Genomic DNA, 19633 nt, shown 5'->3' on the forward strand with positions numbered 1-19633 from the left:
TTTCTGGACTTTTGAGCACTGCTTTGTAGCCTAGCGGTATAAACTCTTAACCAGGAAATGAGCCCAGACAATTCATCCTCTTGGTTACATAGCACACAACCAGAATCGGAACCATTTGCTCACAACATCAATTTTTACCACTCAGAGATACATATTATGCTAAAGTAGTGAAGACATGTTGGCTACTATTGGCAATGGACAAAACTGTTTTATTTCACTTTAGTCCCTTCCTTACGGATTTTCTAACTCTGCTTTTACCATCGCAAGTTCCTTGTCCAACAGACCTATTTCTTTACAAAATACTCCTCCTGTCCACTGTTCCCTGCCCATCAGCTCTCTTTTACGTATTTTCTTTGTCCAGCAAGTCCTCATTTTCCATGATGTCCCCAAGATGCTGGGTGAGAGGCAGCATCACTCCTACACACTTCCTCAGTACTGACCAACACTTTCCACACAGCCAAAGAGCTCACAACCCAACCTCTCTGCTAGTTTATCATCAACCTGGGCCTAACTCAGTCCCAGATTCTAATTAATATTCTTCCCTTCTTTCAACTCAAAGTGAGCTGCTCCTTCTCCTAATTAATTGCCATCTCTCCTCACCTCAGCCATCCTCTCCATCCAAACCTGTTTCTTCTTCCATGCTGCCTGCCTGGATACATGTTTATTAGAGCATGAGTTTTCATAGGACTGTAATGGGGTCAAACTGAGGCCCGTTCTGGACTAGGGACAGGGAGAAAAGCAAAGCAAGAGGCATCAGCCCTGCAAAAACACTCTGCTCTAAAGCTGAGATGCACTAAAGTTATTTGAAGAGCTGTCAAATTTTAAGACTCCCATTACAACATCTGTTTCCAAGCTTCACTTTTGGCAGTTACTGAAGTCATTTGACTGAAATTCCTTTGAAAACCTGACACAATATTAACATCAATATTATGTCACACTCAAAATATTAGATCTTAATCAATAGTCTCTTACACTGCCATTTACTAGACTCTACTGCCAGTCACACCTACAGTGAGTTTCCCAGCGGGACACAATTCTACCCCATGTTTATTAAGAAGCCAGAGTCACAGAATAATGGAGAGTTTCCCCATAACAGCTTCAAACACTGCTAAAACCGGAAACTTCAGAAGAGATAAGAAAACAACTTGGGCTTTGTTAGGCTAGTTGAAAGTTCTTGCAGGATTGCTCTCCGAACTTCAAGGCTGGAGATATCAACTAGATTATGCTATTCTGTTACTCCTGCTAAGAAACTAATTCAGCTCTGAACTCTGAGATGCAAAGGTAAGAACAGGTAAAGCATTTACTATTTTAGTGCTTAGAAGAACATGACTTTAGTCAGTTATACATGGGAACAAGCAAAGTAGCCATAGCAAAAGATTCAAAACCATCATTACAATTCAATTGCCTGTTCAGCTGACAAATCCACATCTCCCCACACAGAGCTTCTACACAGAAGCAGGAAATCTAAACTCCGAATCAATTAACTGCTTCCATAAGCAATCCTTACACAATGCTCTCTCTTGTCTGTATGATCTTCATTTATATAAAAGGTCAGCAATTTTATCTTTGAGCCTCATGAAGTCTAGTGGTTACATATTTCACTTCCACCTTTGAAGGGAACAGTTTCAAGTAACTGTATGTCTCAGCACATAAAAGGTGCAAATACAACAAGAAATGAACTGGCTTTTCATGCCCAGAATGCACTTTGCTTGAGAATTTTCACTTTCAAGGACACTAAACAGGAAGGTTTTGTTTAAAAAAAAAAAAAACAACAACAAAACTGCCAAAACAAACAAAAAAAACAACCCTGCTATGAATGTATTTCTTATAAATTCTCACAGCTTTTTTTTTTCCAAAATGACAGTACCAGAATCAGAAAAGTGTCTGGTTTTTTGGGGTTTTTTTTGTTTGGTTGTTTTTTTCTGGTTTTTTTTATTCTCATTTTTTTTATTCAGGAGAGGGTCAAACTGATTTGTACATCAGAGACTGAAACAAACACCTTTGTTGTGCAACACAAAAAGGCAAGAAATCCATTTCCGTGAGGATGTTACCCTCAAGACTGCTATAATAAAAAGGAGAACAACTCATCACCCAGTGCCACACCTGACTGGAAGAATATGCAATTAGATCTAACTTTTGAAGTTATTCAACTGCTACAGCCACTAGACACAGAAACGGAGCTTTCCAGTCACCTAATTTACAACTAGGGCTCCTAGGAACTCGTCCATTACCTTGTGTAGTACACCAGAAAAAGTTACTCACGCTAACACTCCATTTAATTTAATCATCTAGTACTGAAGGAGAACCAGAATTGCCTCATGGCTGAATTTAAGAGTCTTTTGAACTACGCCAGTTAAACAGAATTTGCTCACAGAACAGCCTCCCGCTATTGGGGAACATTTAAGCCCTGTAGTCTGAAGTAAAAAGTGCTTTTAAAAATATATCTAGGGCAGCGTTCTGCTGCACTTTCTTATATATAAAGTGATTACCAATATAAGATTTTTTTTTTGCCTGGTGGACACCAATTTCAGGTAAAGCATTTGCTGATGGAATCAGCCTCCCAGATAAAACGTATTAACTGCCTACAGGATCAAGCTTTAGGTTTTGGTGTGGGTGGCAGACAGAAGGCCTGTTTTGCAAGGCAAGCTATTTTTGTAGCTACAGCCACACCAAATTGAACACACTCAAATCTCACAAGCTAAGCTGTCCCAGACCCAGTCACACTGTTTGCACAGGGACCACCTGGGAATCCCAAGTGCTGTAGATACAAGCCAGAGAAACAGTCCAGCACTTAGTAATCAAGACCACAAACCATAGAGCACTTTCACTGAATGGGAGTAATTGAATAAAAATATATCCTCCCATACAAACATCATTAGAGAAAACTAGTTTTAAACACTTGAATATTGTACTTATGTACAATCTCTTTGTTTCAGAGATATTTGGTCCCCAATTTTTCCTACAGTCCCCCAATGATTTCATGTAGTAGAAAAAAAATGGCAGGTTTGGTCAGTCATATACCATTCCCTAAATGCAGCATCAGAACTTTAGGTTAGTGCAAATAAGGGAAACAACAGCCTTTCCCAAGACACACAAATTAGTCAATACTTGTCCAGGTACTAGAAACAAAAAAATTCTTCTTCTAGGTGCTGAAAAAGCAATGCTAAAGAACACTCAAAGATAATAAGTCTGGTACTAAAAATCCTTTTACAAATCAATTTCATGAACAGCATTAACATCATCAGAGTTCACCAGAAATAAATTACTAAACATTTCATCAATATCACTGTATTCAATAGCAACAGTAAATGAAAAGGGCAGAATAACAAGACAACAAAGATTGTAACAACCGATCTGAATTCTGAATAACCCACACAAACAGGCTGAGAAGGACAGGGTCAGCCCTTACCTCACAACCATGACTGTCTTACAACTATCCTGAAATTCAAATGATCATGAGTGAAAGGCCAAAGAACTCACTATTTTCCCCGCACCTTTCAATTATGTTTTGCCTGTAACTAGTTCCACTGTTTCCACAGTGAAGCTATTCTCTCTACATCAGGCTTTCACGTGACAGAGAGAACAAAATGCCATTTCTAAAAAGCAGAATGCAATTAAAACCACAGGGGATGGGGAACACAGGAGAAAATGCTGCAACTAAAAACACTTTCAGCTTTACCTAGTCAATTCTAAAACTGCTCATTGTTTGTTACTGGTTTCTGTTAAGCTCTGCTGTTTACATGATTGCAATACATGTACCCCCAGTAAGCACTGGAACTGCAAATGTAAAACAGCGCCTATATAAGAGCCTATTACTCTCAGCAAATTTTAGACAGTTGGAAACACTCTGCCAGCTGCAGCAGCCAACTTGTGGCACTCGAGAGAAAATTCTTGAATCACAGATGGGGGGAAACTGAGGTGATTTTATACAAGATCCTGAAATTAAAGGCAATCAAATAAGTCCCTGTCTCCATACACATGAAGAGAAATGAAGATTTCTCAGCATTGGGTAGAGGTGCTAAATTTTCCACGAACCCAAGGAAGAAAATACTGATACTCCTAAGTAAAGTTTATATGGCCATAGATTAATAATAAAGGAAAACTTAAGAAGTATGCAAGAGGACCATCCATTTATTTAAAAGCGCTCTTGATATACGCAAAATGAATGGGAGTAGAAAAGACATCAAATGGTACATACAAGTGGCCAACATTTACAGCTGGAAAATTATTTGAAATAATTCTTACCCTGCCTAACTGGTGCATGTATTTCAGGTGCCATGGCTAGTAAGCAGTGCCAATGCCTCAGGGTCCCCAGAGCTTAACTCTTTCCAATCCAAGCACAGTTGCCTTCATATCCCCAGTCCCTGCACTCTCAATCGCCTCTGAAGCCATGTTGAGAGGCCAGAGGGATTCAGCTGGACCAAAATGACTACCAGGATGACTCTCTGCATCCTGGTTCTAAGCACAGGAGCTGGCACTGACATTCAAGCCTTGTGTGGATTCAGCACATATATTCACATGAGCTGCATGCCTTGCCTGTAGCACATTTGCTTGACAGCTGATAATCCATGAGATGCAATTTGACAACACTCAAAATATTTCAGCTTTGAAGATACATTTTCAAATATTTTTACAATGAACGTGTCTCATAAAATCGATTTGTAATATACTTCAGGGTAGTTAACATTACCTTAATGAACAGGAGTCATTCTCAACTCATGCCCATCAACATCAACTACAGAAACTCTTGGTATAATTAAAGAGAACAAGCCTTTAGGAAGGACAGGCAAAGGTGACAACCTTGACTTACACTAGTGCCATCATTTCCGAGAAACCACCAACCAAATGAACTTCAGCAGCCACACACAAACCTGCTGAAGAAACAAATCCAACTCCTTGCACACAAGCTTTAATTTTGCCTGTCTCCATTATATCAAGATATGCGTTGGTTCCATCTATGCCCCCAGCTGGCAAGCAGGCACAAGAAAAAGGGGACTGCAGGCTGTTTGTGTGTCTGTATTCTCCAAAATACACAGTGAGAGGAAAAAAATCTGCATTTATGTTTACCATGCCAAAGCAGCTGCAGAAATCCAAAGTGGCCCCTACATATGCTTTTCCAAATGACAGAGACAATTTCTGTTACTGTATTACTCAATAATTCAGTAGTTTGCAATACAAATATTCCCCACCCTTCTGTCTCTTTACAGTATTAATTCCAAGTGTTTAGTGAGCGCTGTTAGAGATCTGGTGACAGATACCTTAAGGTCCCCACATAAGTGTCTTTAAACTATTGCATTCAATTAATTTAACAAGTAATTCTTTTGCAAATATATATAACTACTGATAGACACAATAAAAAATTGATTCATTTCTTCTTTTTATTAAGAGATTAAGACTCACACAAAACTCAGATAAAGGGACAGGACAGTTTTGTGTGCAAGAAGAGAACTGGCTGACACCAGGTTTCCACAGCCAGTGGAGGGAAAGTTTCACAGGAAGAGGCAGAGACTTTCAGAAGACAATCTCTTCTTTAATCTGTCCCCTCAGGTGGCCCCAGCTAAACTGCAAACAAGGAAGAAAATCTAGAGCACCTGATGACAAATGGAAGTCGTATAACAGATGGGATCAAATTCATTCCTTACTTTCATACAACCGTGGTACTTCTTGACAGGGATATTTTGAAACAGATCCTGGGATCACTTCTTTCCACAGCCCCTGCTCTCAGACAGCTAATATATGCAGTAACAAATCTGACAGTCTGACTGGGATAAAAAGCTATCTTCTCTCCTACTCAAAGCTTCTGTTTCAACAATAGAATACTCTCTGTATGCCAGGCAAGGAACAATCCAACTTCATGTAACAGCAGTATCTTATTCATGTGGTTTAGGATTTTGCTGTTAAGCTTGCCACACAGAACCAAAGGTACATTCTGCAAAACACACCTTGCTGAACAAAGGTATTTGTTGGGAGAACCTTTTAAGTTTGGATCCATGTTCCAACCTTGACAACAGTAATCTCAGGCTGTTTACTGTCCAACATCTGTATCTGCTACAACCAACAACAGAAAATGCTCATTAACTAATTGCTGTATTTAAAGCCCAAGTAGTCAGAGCACAAAGAAAGAAGATTCTTCCAATGAGAGGGGAGAGAATTTGAGCAAAAGAGACTTTGCAATTTTTACCATTAGAAACAGTAATAAGGAAGAATCCAGATTATCAGATCAATCTAGAAAATGTTTTACTGGTTTAAGGATTAACATTCATGCTAATGTACACTTGTATTTCCATACTATGTTACCAGAAACTCAGAATGACAGATTTAAATGTTAGTAAGACTCCACTAACACAGTAGCATGACAGCTGTCACACTATTGCTGACATTTGGATCCAGGATGCTGATGCTATGGAACAGATAAAGAAAAAAAACTTCAAAAACCTTCGTAACACACAGTCTCTTGATTTCTTTGGTATCTGAAATGTTTCTGTGAAGAAGCTTCTTATATTTTACGACCAAGTGAGATAGAACACCAGATTAAAAAGTAACAAAACAAAATTAAGTTGCAGGCATCCTTATTCTCGAATTACACGGGAGAAAATTATAATGCAATTAAAATTTGACTTTATCAGCTATATAATGAATAGGTTAGAAACAACACTCTCCTGTTACAGACTCCAAATTCACCTTCACCCCACCTGGAATTCCAGTCCCAGCATCACAGCGCCGCACACAAACCTGCAGGATACACCCTAACCATGACAAATACGCTACGATCCCTGTATTCCGCTTAACCCGCTGCATGCTCAGCCACACTCCGAAAGACTGCAGATGCCCCTTCAAGAGGTCTCCCCCTCCCGCTGCTCCCGTTATCCATTAACACTGTCACTCCATCCCGCGGCACTACCTGCATCCCAGGGGAGCCGCCCGCACTCGCACCGGGTGCCAACCAGACCCCGTGCCCGCGACAGGGAGAAGGAGCCGCCGGAGCGCCGGGGAAGCCCAGGGCAGGGCGGCCAGTCCCTGGTGACCCGCGTGCTTCCCCCGGCGAGGGAACAGCGGTCGCCGCTTCCCCCGCGCCCCGGGGCCGCTCCCCGCCGTGCGAGGGGAAGCGGCGGCGGGACGGGAGAAGTTGCGAAGCGCTGGGGGAGCGGGGAGAGCAACAGCTGGAGCCGGGCGGGGAACGGGGGCCCCGCGGGAACGGGGCGGGGGTCGCGCCGCAGGCGCCGAGGTAACACGGGGGATGCAGCGGAGAGCGCCCCGCCCGGCCCCTCCCGCCCTCCGCGCCGCTGGCACTCACCGAGCCGCCCCGCGCACGGCGATGCGGGACCGGGATCCGGAGCGGGACCGCGATCGGGAGCGGAGCCGGAGCCGCCGCCTCCCCCGCTCGGCCGGAGCGGCGACGGAGCAGCGCGCGCTGGTGGCGGGAGCGCGCCGGGAGCGCGCGCGGGGAGGGGGGAGCGGGGGGGGGGGGGGAGCGGCCGCACAGCACCGCGGGCACCGGCCGTGCGGGCGGGCGTGCGCTGACCCGGATGTACCGGGGGGGGCGGCCAGCAGCAGGTGACTGCGCAAGCGCGCCCGGCCGCCACCGCACTGCGCATGCACCTGCTTCGACTCCGAGTGTCTCGGGCAGGGGCGGGGGAGCGAAAGAGAGGCGGGCGGGTGAGGCGCCGAGTGGGGCAAGCCCCTTAAAGGGGCCGCCGTCTTCCCGCAGCCCCCCACGAACTGCTCATTAACGTCACTCAAACAACCTTATTGATTAAGCCAGTTGCGTGCTTCTGGTGCATTTTTAAGGCCTGGCTCGGGGGTTTAAGTGTCTGCAGTTGGCAAAGCCAGGTTGGGAAGGGAGATGGGGTGCTCCTTCTCTGGGAAAAGCAGGGCTGCTGGCTGAAAGCAGTACAGAAATGTCTTCCCAGGTGGATCGTGTTGTAAGATCAAAGCAAAAATAAATTTTAAAAAAGTAATAAGAAAAATGTGGAAAGTTGTATCCCTCAGTGAGCACTGCCAGAGCCTTGTACCATTGCGCTCAGGCTGATCCTGGAATGCTTTCCACCTCCATCTCCGTGAAAACGCAAAAGACATGCAAAATGTGTTTAAAAAAACACAGAGAACCCACATGGAGTTGTGGGGTTATTTACCCTGGAGAAAAGGAGCCTCAGGGAGACCTTATTGCTTCCTACAACTCCCTGACAGGAGGCTGTAGCCAGGTGGGGGTCGGTCTCTTCTCCCAAGTAACAAGTGACAGGACAAGAGGAAGTGGCCTCAAGTTGCGCCAGGGAAGGTTCAGATTGGACAGCAGGAAAAAAGTTCCTCCTAGAAAGGGTTGTCAAGCATTGGAACAGGCTGCCCATAAAAGTGGTGGAGTCACCGTCACTGGAGGTATTTAAAAGATACAGATGTGGCACTTGGGGATGTGGTTTAGTGGTGACTTTGCTACAGATTTATGGATGGGCGCAATGATCTGGAAGGTTTTCTCCAGCATGAATGATTCTAAATTACTCTAAACACAAAAACATATATTAAGAACATTTGATCGGCTTAATTATGTGCTTTCTGTGCAGGGCTAGGATTTGGACCCAATGTTCCTTGTGAGTCTCTTCCAACACAACATATTCTGTGATTTATGAAGGTTTCAGCTTCCATATCACACCCTAGATTTTGGTACCCTCACAGAGGGACAATGCACACCCTGAACTGCTTCTCCTGCTGTGGATAAATTCCCCAAAGCAGAGGGATTGCACAAATACCTTAGTTTAGGGCTTGCTGCTTTAGTAAAAATCCACATAGACTTTACTGAGAAAGAAAAAAATTAAAATTCTGCTCAGTTTTTTTTTGCCTTGGTTTTGGGTTTTTTCCTTAAAGTAACCTGGAATCTAGACAATGCTTTTCTAAATTTTGCCATGAAGTCTCACCTGGCCCTCATACTGAGCTATTCTGACACCAAGGGAAGTTTACAGCATGTTCAGTGAGGCTGCGCTGGGAGGGGTTCAGAGACTGAGTGGGGTAGCCAGGCAATAGCATAGGGATACTGCCAGGACAAAACTTGCATCCTCTAATAGTAAAACATTATCACTAGAGCTGTAATCAAAGGGTATTTCTCAATCTGAAAGAGACAAACCAACCACCTCAAAGTCTAACCACTTCTACTAGTTTCTCTTCAGAAGCCTGATAGCAGTTTGATAACTGCCAAATATTAGTGAATACCAGCTACCCCCAAGCCCACTGAGAAAGCACAAAAATGGAAAACAGGTCAGAGATATATTTATATGTCAATAGATTTCTCTTTTTATTTTCATACCTACATATATGTTGACTTAATCTGATAAACTTAGTTTGTATTTAACTTGTTAGGATTTAAGATATATGGATTGACTATAATAACTTTAAACTACTCTAGCTAAAAGAGCATCCTGGGATATGAAGGAAGCCATTTGTGAGCATAGTTCAGTTGCAAAACCTGTTTGGTGAACTCAAAGGAAATCACCACACTTGAGTTTTGGTCCTTGGGTAGCAGTCAGGCAAGACCAGGGCTGGTGCACCACATACCTGCCCACTGCCTTCACCTAAGCAAGGAAATGGTCTGGAGGCTCTGAGAGGTTTGTACAGACTGGGGCAAACAGAGATGATGTCCAAGAAGATATGAAAAAAGATTTTCACAGAAGCACCTTCAGCTGAGTGACAGAAGTTCCAGTTCTGCCTGTGTGTGATTTGTGTAAGTGGCTGAACAAATGCTTGACACGGCTTTTCACTTCTGCCCCAGAAAGGATTTTTTTGCAGTGGATACAAATTTCGAGGTGTGAATCGATGCACACTCCTTCCTGAGATGAGGCAGGTCACTATGACATCCTCATCTTCTCTAAAGTCCACAGAGCTTTAAAACTCTGTGTGCCAGCCAGGAGGTGATCAAGGTCCCCCTGAATGGAATTCAAGGGAAGCAGAATTGTGCTCTAAGTTAATGTTGGACTCATTACCATTTGGGCTTAATAGAAACTGGGGGTCTCACCTGTCATACTATAGAACTTTGTCCTGCTACACAGAGCCAAAGAACTACACACAACCAGCCTCAAGGATGAAAGTTTTTGTTGCTCATAACATTACATTATAAAGCACTCGAGGCTTGGCAGGGTGGGGTAGACAAAGAAAATTTCCTACTGAAACCATAAGCAGGTTTATAATAATATATACTCTTCAGGGTTCTCCAAAATTGTAAGATGCCTTTGATTTGGATCTCACATCTTTCAGAAGTACAAGAATGCCCAGACCCTGAGCATCACTGATGCTTTAACAACAGCTGCACACTAAGACATCCACATCCCACATAATAATTGAAGCATAAAAAATTATTAAACACTGTGGAAAATGCTGCATGACTAAAAAACTCAGCAATTTTCTATTAGTTCTGCCTTCACTTTTAATTTCTTAATTGCTTCTTCTGAATGCAAAATTATTTTACCAGGCTATCATTGCAATGAATATTATAACTGCCCCCAAAAAACAAGCCCTCAAAACAACACCAGTAAAACAGAATTAAAGATTATATTTGTCAATTAGTATCATAGAATAAAAGACTGGTAACAGAACCTAACTCTTCCTATGCTGCTAAATGCCTGAGGATTGTTTTGTTAGTAGGAGTGTTGGGGCTAGGTACATATATCTGACAGGAAAGAAAATAGGCCAGAGCATTTTCATCAAGAAAAGATTAATAAGCTCCAAATGTACTATTAGATGTATATGTATTGCATATATGTGTGTATATACCAGTGACAAAAGATGACTTTACTTTATATATTTGGATGGCCAGATGGATAAATAAAGCCACAGGAGCAAACCTGCTCTTAGGTGCCATGCACTGTTAGCATACTTGGGCTGCTTTTTAACCTAATGGTAGCCTAGGGGTGAGAGTCCAAAGGGAAAAAGAAGTGACCGTCACCCTGTGCCATGTTACCCAGCAGGGACAATAGAGCGCCCTGACCACTGATAGCAGCCTTGTTTCTTCTGAGGGAGAAGATGGCAATAGCTCTTCTGTTGTTGTTTTCATGGATGAAAACAGAACGTAAACATCTTATGGCCAAAGATTATTCTTTTTAAAAATGGTTAAAGACATGAAATTTCTTACGGAAAATGTCAAGAATGGAAGTAAGGCAGCTTTGCAGGGCTCCCTTGTTACACTGCTGTGGTTCTTAGCACCTTTCAGTTCAGATAAAACTAATGTCAAGCTTTGCCCTCCCCTGCCCAGATTTCCCCACATTCTCAAGTGCCACGGTAGTAGACGAGGGAGTGCAGAGGCAGTCACATTTATACCACAGAGTCCTTCAGGGCTTTCATTTAGATAGTACAAATCCTCTGATATGAATGTCGCTCTTCAGAATATAAACAGTTGTAACAAAATATGAAGGATCTACATAAATTTCCAGAAGCACAGACAAAACAAAAAGCCAAGGTCAAATCACTGGATGCTCATAAGGATCCCTGAAGTGCTTCCAGATACTGTCACGCCAAACAGTTACAATGTTTTATACTTGCATGGAGACAGGCACTCATAATCTCAGAATGCCTTCCCCCCGCACCAAAATAAGGTCATTTTGATATTTAGGTGGCAAGTGGGAAAACCGAGATGCTTCTGGAGTTCAGTCTTTTTACCCTGACAGACCTGGTGAAATCCTGTCATCTCCTCATGCTATGCCCCAGTCACTTCACGTGACTAATTACATCAGTCATCTCCTCTTCTGCCATCACAAAGTCCAAGATTATTTCCGAGTTTGCTCATCTGGTGATGCAGTTCTTCCCTACAAATGATCAGCATGGCCTCTTCATGTGGGAGTCTCAGCTAAAACACACAGCATGCTCCCAATTAATGAACACTTCTTTAAGTCAAATAACACAGGAGGGTTCAGTGCCATGTCAGTTGGACTGTGATCAAGAATAATGGAGATTTTACAAAATAAAACTCTTTTTTTCACATTTTGCTGCCTTGCCTCAAAAATACAGCTCACCTATATGAGGCAGGGAAGAAAAAGAGGAAAAAAGATAAAATGTCAGGTGTTAAGCCTGCATTAGAAGATTACAGACCAGTAAGCATAGAGGAAGGTGGAAAGAGGAACTACAGCTATTTTAATCACGTTTTATCTCTACTGGAAAATAGAAAGATAAATTAGAGTAGTAGACCTGCTACAGAATAGAGCAGAATACAGTATTAGACTCTGAGATCTTTAAGCTGCTTATAAAAGTTTGTGAAATACAGAATTTCTTCAGTGATCACCACACGGGCACCATTGCACCGACAAGTACTTTGAGTATTTGCAGTGGTGAACCTATGCTGGTAGCAAAAAGGCAAGGGAAGAGACCTGCTAAGCAACTGAGATAATCCAGCATTACCAAGTTCAGGAGGTCAGGGCCACAGACTGTGCTTCTGAACTTATGGAAGTCAGTGGAGGAAAAGCCCCGGCTGCACCTATTCTTCTGCAGAGGTGTGCTCAGTGTAGTGGAAAATGATCACCTCAGCACGTGCTGGGCCATCACCTTTGCTCGTATGAGAGGCGCCTTTCTCCAGAAAGCTCCTAAATGTCACTGTATTTATTCATTCTGGTAGCAGCCTTTAACTAAGGGCTTCACCAAGTCAGAGGAGGCTTCAAATCAGGTGATGTAGAGTAGCAGAGTTTCACTTGATCTCCCATTAACCCCAGTCAAGCCAGTTTATCAAACACAGTAAACCACCAGGACCATAGGAGGAAAACATATATCTGAACTGGAACTTTCTCACAAACTTTTTTTTTCCCCCCACAAAATGTTTCAGATCAATCAGCAGCACAATAGTATTTCCAGTTAATGGACAGAATCAATGTTTCAGAGAACAGTGAAGACAATGTCCAGGAGGGCTAGACTGTCTCATTACTTTTTGGAAGAGAACACAATTTTTTGTTTTGGTTTGATTTGGGTGTTTTTGGCCAGACACAGTTGTACTGCCCTTATGGAAACAAATATTCATTGATTTCATTGAGATTTCTGCCTACCTCAGGAGCATGAGACTGGTATTTTACTTTGATCGCATCCTTTGTCATGATGTAATCATTGCAGGGTTTTTGTTTATTGGTGGGTGTTTTTTTTTTCTTTTTCCCCAAAGCGCTTAATTCAATTGTTATTAGAAGCCCTCAGAAGAGCATTTGGCTCATAAGTGATTTTTGGGCTGTGTCTAGGTGTTACCAAGGGACATTGTCAAGACACCATTTCACTTTGCCTCAGCTGTTTCCTTTGCTACAGCTGTTCTTAGTTTCCTCTTCATATCACAGGGGAGTTGCAATCTTCTGTTGGGGAAATAGGTAACTTAATTAAAGCACCTCAGGGAAGGGCTCTGCAGAGTATCAGTCTCAGGGGACAATTTCAAAATTCAGTGAGTAAATATGGACTTCATAAAATAACAGTGTTAGGCACTGCTGAGCAAGACATGAGCAAGGACAGCGTCTCAGGCCACATCCCATAGGATGTGTTCCTTGAGCTCCAGTGGCACAACCATGAGCTGAGGGTGCTCAGCACCTCACAGGACTGCAGTGTCACTGTTGCCACTGTTCTGCCCTTGCGCCACTAGTTCAGTTTGAAAGAACCTGACCATTTGGTCCCATCTGAAAACTAGAATTCAATTTAGTCAATCAAAACTTCAACTGGTTTTGCAGCATTCCCTTGAACTTCTATAAACCAAATTTATCTTTGTATGTGATCTAAGTGATATTCAGTATAAAGCTACTGAATAATGAGAGAAAAAATAGACTATAATTTAGTCATTAGTTCACCAACTACATATACCTCTTTAAAAATACTCTGTTTTGATGCAGTCATCTGTTGTATCCCATTATACTGCTTCCTTCTTGTAATGACATCAATATGCTCCAAAGAGCAGCAGACATTAAAATCATTTTAGTGTACCAAATTGCTGAATGTAAAGAGCTTTGAAGAAACCCTTTCCTCATCAGTACACACATTTTCTTGTAGGTTCTCCCATGACCTCGTATGAAGTGGCTGGGTAGCACTCTTTTTCTGTGAGGTAAGAAATTCCCAGTCACCAATCACCCTCATCGTAGGTATATTTGGGTTATGAAGCAGAGTCTTTGAGCACAATCATTTTAAGATGCCTGGGTAGCTAGAGGGACAGAAATAGAGTCCTTGCTGGTCACACAAGCACAAGTCCCTCTAGCTGCAAGGAAGAGTTTGCTGGCAGAGGAAGTGGAAAGCCAGGACTTTCCCGTGCTGTAATCTGTGAGAGACAGACTGGGTGCAGATGAAGGCTGCCATGAAACAAAGCATTTAGGCAGGCACTTAAGCACTTCCTTTGCTGAGCAACTGTAACACTGCACACCAGACGTCTTTCTCTTCCTTTTTCCTGAGCAGGATTATGGCACCTAGGGCTAAATCTAGCCCCAGATACAGCTGTTTAATATTCAGTTAGCAAGAAAAGAGAGTAAAGCTGGTATTGCACACTGTAGTTGCATAAACTTTTCTGAATTTTCCCAATTGATTAAAAGAATATTTTTTATGTCCAGCTGATAAACCTCACACACAAGCTGGGAAACATTCTGTGCCTGTTTATACCAACCTGGATCCAGTCCCATCTGAGACATCTGGGTTCCTGGAGTCGCAGCTTAGGTTCCTATTATGTTAATGATCAGACTACACAGCTTTTCCCCATGACCATGCCACCTCTGCAGGATTGTGTCACAAACCAGTGGGACTTTTTAAATACATGGTCATATTCACCTGATTCTAAATTATTCCTGTCTCAGGCAGTGAACAAGCTAAAAAACGGAAAGAAGCAAAATAGTCTTCTCTTGTGAGTGCCAGGCTGTAACTCTGAAGCTTAGACCATGTTTCTGACCTCTGACTTCTTGTGTGACATTAAGCAAGAAGGCAGGGGTACCTCCCATTCTGACACCTTCTAAGTGCCTAAAGTGATACCACTAAACTTCAGTAACTTCAAATGCAAAAAGCTAAGTTGGAAATATTTGTACAGTGCCTTACAAAAACACTGGTGCAATTCCTGCTCCAAGCAGCTTGCAGACTAAGTCACAGATGAGAGGAAAACACAAATGCTGAGATCTGCTGCACACATTGGCTTTCTACCACCAAGCTTGTCCTAAACCAACTAGCCTGGGCACAAAAGTTGGAGAGCACAGCATCTCTACTACATGTTTTGCAGTGAGGCTGATCATTTGGAGTTGTTTTTTAGCTTGCCTGCGAGCCCTTGGCCTGTGACAGGTAGCCATTTTTCCTGTCCCAGGACATACAGCCTGCACTACCCAGGAAATCTGGTTTATGGTGCTGGACAGTCAACAGCATTTGTATACTGCCCAGTCAACCTGCTTGGGTCATCTCCTTCCTGCCTGGCAAGAGGTAAGAGAGAGACTGGGGGAACTGCAGTGGAATCACTGGGAACATAGCAGGGAAGGGGAGAGCTGGAAACAGGGAGGAGCCCAGAAGCTTCACACTGAGAAAGATCCAGTGGGAAATGCAATGCACACAGAATACAAATCAGGAGAAAATTACACTTCATTAGTTACACTGTTCACAAGAGTCTATTTTTCAATTATATTTTCTTCTCTTCTAAGAAAAGACAAATAGTACCTGCTCCTTCATGCTCCCATTATGTTCCCATTATTATTTTAATCTTAATTGTTTATCAGTTGAATTTTACTTTAAAAGGCTGGTAGGGGCAGATGTAGAGAATACAACATTTCTGTGGTTTGCTCAAAGAAGACCAGGTTAAGCAGGGATGTGAGAGGGCCTGGGGAACCATGTGAGAGCAAGGAGAAGCATAAGGGCAGTGAGCCAGTCATAAGTGTGCATGCTTCTAAATGGTTTTAATGGGGTCACTTCTGTCCTAAGGCACAACACGCTGCTGCTCGGATGACAGACTCTGCCCCTGAGCTTGTGAAAGGCTTTGCAGCTGACTGTGACAAGCTTGGGTTTAGTACAGAGGGGGCTGCACTCAGGACTTGAATGCGGCCAGATGGCAAAGAGGGGCACGTGTGCCCATTGGAAGACTGAATGGCTACCAAGAAATAAGGCAGAAAGTAGGAGACCATGGTGCAGGAAAAGACCTCATGTCATATTGAGACTTGGACAAAGGTTTCAGAAGAAGTGGATGGTTTGGGAAAGGCTGCAAAGGGACAACATTACAATATAATGGCTGTCAGCGAGAAGGAATGGCTGCAGGTTTATTCTGTAATAAACATTTAAATTGTTCAGTACAGAACATTTTAAAACCTTCCTCCTCCTCATTAATACAACTACTCACCCAGGGATTCTGTTTTCTCTTTTCAGTGTCATGTTCTTCTGGTATTGCAGAGAAATAGAAAATACACTTTTAAATTAAGAAACTGTAATTGGGTAGACAATAAACAACTTGGGGTGGTCCAAACATGTAGCAGTTTAGAACTCTCCTCATTTAGAGCCTTTCTTACAAAAGTATTTGTCAAAGACTGTTCCCTCTACACTACTGTCCATCTCTGCCACGAGAATATCACAGGCAGCCGTAGGAGAATTTTTTTAGAATTAATCACTGCTCACCTTCTTGTAAAGGCTTTATTTTATTCTGAAAGGGGCTAAGGGAAAAGCACACACATACATATAAGCACCCAGAGCTTTAGGATAAAAGAAGTAAAAATATTGGCCATATGAGTTTCTCCCTCAGGAAAAAAAAAATACAGGCATTTACTAATCAAAAGGGGGGGGGTTGTTTGTTTGTTTGTTTGCTTTTGTTAATCTTTAAAAATGCTTAATACATTGCTTGTGAGCTTCATGTTTCACTTAAATGCAGAGTTAACCCTTGCAGCTCATTAATTGACTTTATGTTGCATTAAATGCTGCAATCAATTCTGTCTCAATATTCTACACTTTTATCTCTGCTGTAAAAAAAAACCCTCTATTAGCTTTACTTGGCTCAAAACCAATACAGTGAACTACCCTTAATTATTAATAATCTGTTTCCCCTTCAATAAAACTTTTTGGACCTTTACTACAGTAGAATGATATATTTATTTGGTGTGTAGGGTTCAGAGCAATACAGTGCACTCTCTCTGGGAAAGAATCCAAAAATAACTATCTACTTGATATCAACCCAAGGGATTTCCTAAGGGAATGGGAGTATCATTTCAGGGCAGATCATCAGTGGTTTAGGGGAATTATACAAATTTGTGTCTGGGGAACAGATGCCTCAGGGTTTGTAAATGTGTGAGAGAACCTTTCCCCCCTCCGTCACCAGTTCAGGTCCATCCAGCACAGCAGTGACTGGAAGCTATTAAACATCTAATGAACTTCTGGGGCCTCCTGAAACAGGGAGTGGGATTCCTAACAGACACTTGCTAACATCTTGGATCTGCTCCTACCCAAGCTGCAGCCTCAACAGCAATACATAGACACAGAAACTGGGAATAAGCATGGTGAAGAACATTTTATCTGCTAAATGCAGTAAGCAGGCTGCTTCTGGGCTGGCAATCCATCTTTAGATTTACTGCTGGCACTTCCTTGTTCTTTAAAAGAAAGAAAATGATGTATTATAAAGCACTGTACTATGTAACCTTTCCTCACAAACGCCGTAAGAAGGGTCCAGAAGCCTTACAAATCCACACTTGCAGTGTCTCAGGCCTTGGGGAAGATAAAGGAGTAAAGAAGGATTTGTTTTCATGATTAGAGGCCAGTTCTAAGAGTCCTGGGACTCTTGAACTGCTGCATGCTGCACATCCAGCTTTTGGGCAGGTCTGCTAAGAGAAAGAGGAGACAAATGCTGAGCATTACAACCACAAACCACAGCTGTTGATGGGAATTGGCAGGGGACCAGGGAATGTCGGGAAGCATAGATGGCCTGCAGCAGAAGGTAGGGCTGAGCAGGGCTCTCTGGCACTCAGAGCTTTTTTATTCATCTCCTGGTGCTTTTCCATCCTGGCATCTGGTTTCCGTGACAGCACAAGGGAGGGACAGTGTGGTGCAATTTTATGGTATGTTCTCCTGGGTTATGTTGGCACTTCCTCGGGTAAACATGCCTCGCCTCAGGCTCAGCTCCACCAGGCCCCTGGGTTCAGATTATTTGCAGCGCTTTAGTTTGCCGATAGCTCAGTCCAGTTGTCTCCGTATTTCATTTGAGGAGGAGAGGATTGACTTTCCAACTGTCCTCCTGCTCCCTCAACACAGAGGGCAGAGACAAGCTGTGACAAAGCCCTGTCCATCAGCAGAGCTGCCACCAGGAGAGCATGTGATGGGGCTCATAGCTCTGTGGTCCAGTGCAGGAACTGGTGAAGCTGGAGCCAGGCTTTGTGCTACAAGACCTTGGGTGTACCCTGGTGCTCTCATTTCCTCCCACCCTTTTGAGTGGAAGTTCTTCAGGGCTCTCTTTATCCACCCATATGTTACATGACTAAACTATGCCCAAATTCAGGCATGGGCTTCTGAATAGTGCAGTAATATAAACTGCAAAGAGCATGCAAGTTTTAATGGCTGAAAAAGGGGGAAGAAAAAAAAAAAAAAAGGAGAAAGGTGTAATGGGATCTTCTGCTTACCCGCTTTTGTTACCAGCATGTGCAAATCTTGCTATTCCGGTCCATTATATTCAACAATCTTACACTCAGTGGCAGGTGAAATGTCATACTTCGGGGTAAATTTTCACTGCAGTAGGCAGAGGGTTTGTCCTTTAAACACCCTTAGTATTACTGGGACATTGATCCAGCAATTTAAACTCTAAGAGATACAAATGTCTCATGTGGGACAATTTTCAAATGTGTTGACATTTTGATTCATTAAATAAGATACTTTTAGAAACAAATGCAAATTCATTTCATTCTAGATTCGAGGTCAGTTGGATACTGGAAATGTACAATGAATGTTTAGTATGCGCATCAACTATCTTTTAATCTCTGTACACTCAAGGGATAAAAATGACATCAGAGAGAGGAAGGACAATTTCTAAAGTTCTCGATATTAACTAGTGTATCTTCTCATGGGGCTGGAACCTAAATTCACCTACTGCACTTGAAATATTAGTGTCTAGGGCAAAAGGAGGCTCTGGGATAAGGGACTGAATTTCAGTGACCTCTGACCTCTGAAAATATTTCTTTCACACAATCGGATATGCTTTTATCTCCAAAGAGTTCTGATCCTGCCGAGATCCACCAGGGAACTTGCCAGTGTTTTACTGATGTTAGTGAAATTCACAGTACAGCTGGAGCCCAACAAAATAGTGCAGGAAAGAAAACAAAACAAAGTAAAAACATACCAAGAGGGGGTAGCTTAATTTGTTCCCAGGCCAATGCTCTGCCTGCTCTTCCAGCTCAGAAACTATTCAGCACACTATGAGAAAGATGATCTAAAACAAATATTTAGAACATGCCCACAAATGCCTGACAGATAATGAGTGGGTCAAACCTTAAGGGAGCAGAGTGAAACCTGAATGTTGGTCTGGGCTCCATCCTGCAGAAGAGAGTAAGGAAGATAAGAAGCAACTGGAGAAAGACCAGCTTGGCAAGTTGGTGGGTCTGAGCTGGATGTGAACTACCACCACCTGCCCTTGGACCAAGGCTTGGAGGGCACTGGCATGGCTGCAGGCGGGGCGCTGGGGGCAGAAATATGGCTCACCTTCCTCCTGTCCCCCTGTGCTAGAGCA

General features: G+C 42.8%; 1 protein-coding gene across 5 annotated transcripts in view; it reads right to left on the bottom strand.

Moving 5' to 3' along the window:
- The window catches only part of CYRIB (CYFIP related Rac1 interactor B), a 96906-nt gene that overhangs the window by 68508 nt on the left and 8765 nt on the right, over window positions 1-19633 (bottom strand). For 3 of the 5 annotated variants that reach the window (XM_042035855.1, XM_042035858.1, XM_042035859.1), the window contains exon 1: window positions 7295-7418. The exons of 1 other annotated variant lie outside the window; for it this stretch is intronic. The gene's annotated coding sequence lies outside the window, so the exon portion shown is untranslated. Of the gene's footprint in view, window positions 1-7294; window positions 7421-19633 lie in introns of those variants that run through there. One more of the 5 variants, XM_042035856.1, reaches the window with a different exon arrangement.

Source organism: Corvus kubaryi, unplaced genomic scaffold (genome assembly GCF_017639235.1).
Source record: "Corvus kubaryi isolate FWS band 111438036 unplaced genomic scaffold, C.kubaryi_AGA036_p1.0 37385, whole genome shotgun sequence".
NCBI lineage: Eukaryota > Metazoa > Chordata > Aves > Passeriformes > Corvidae > Corvus > Corvus kubaryi.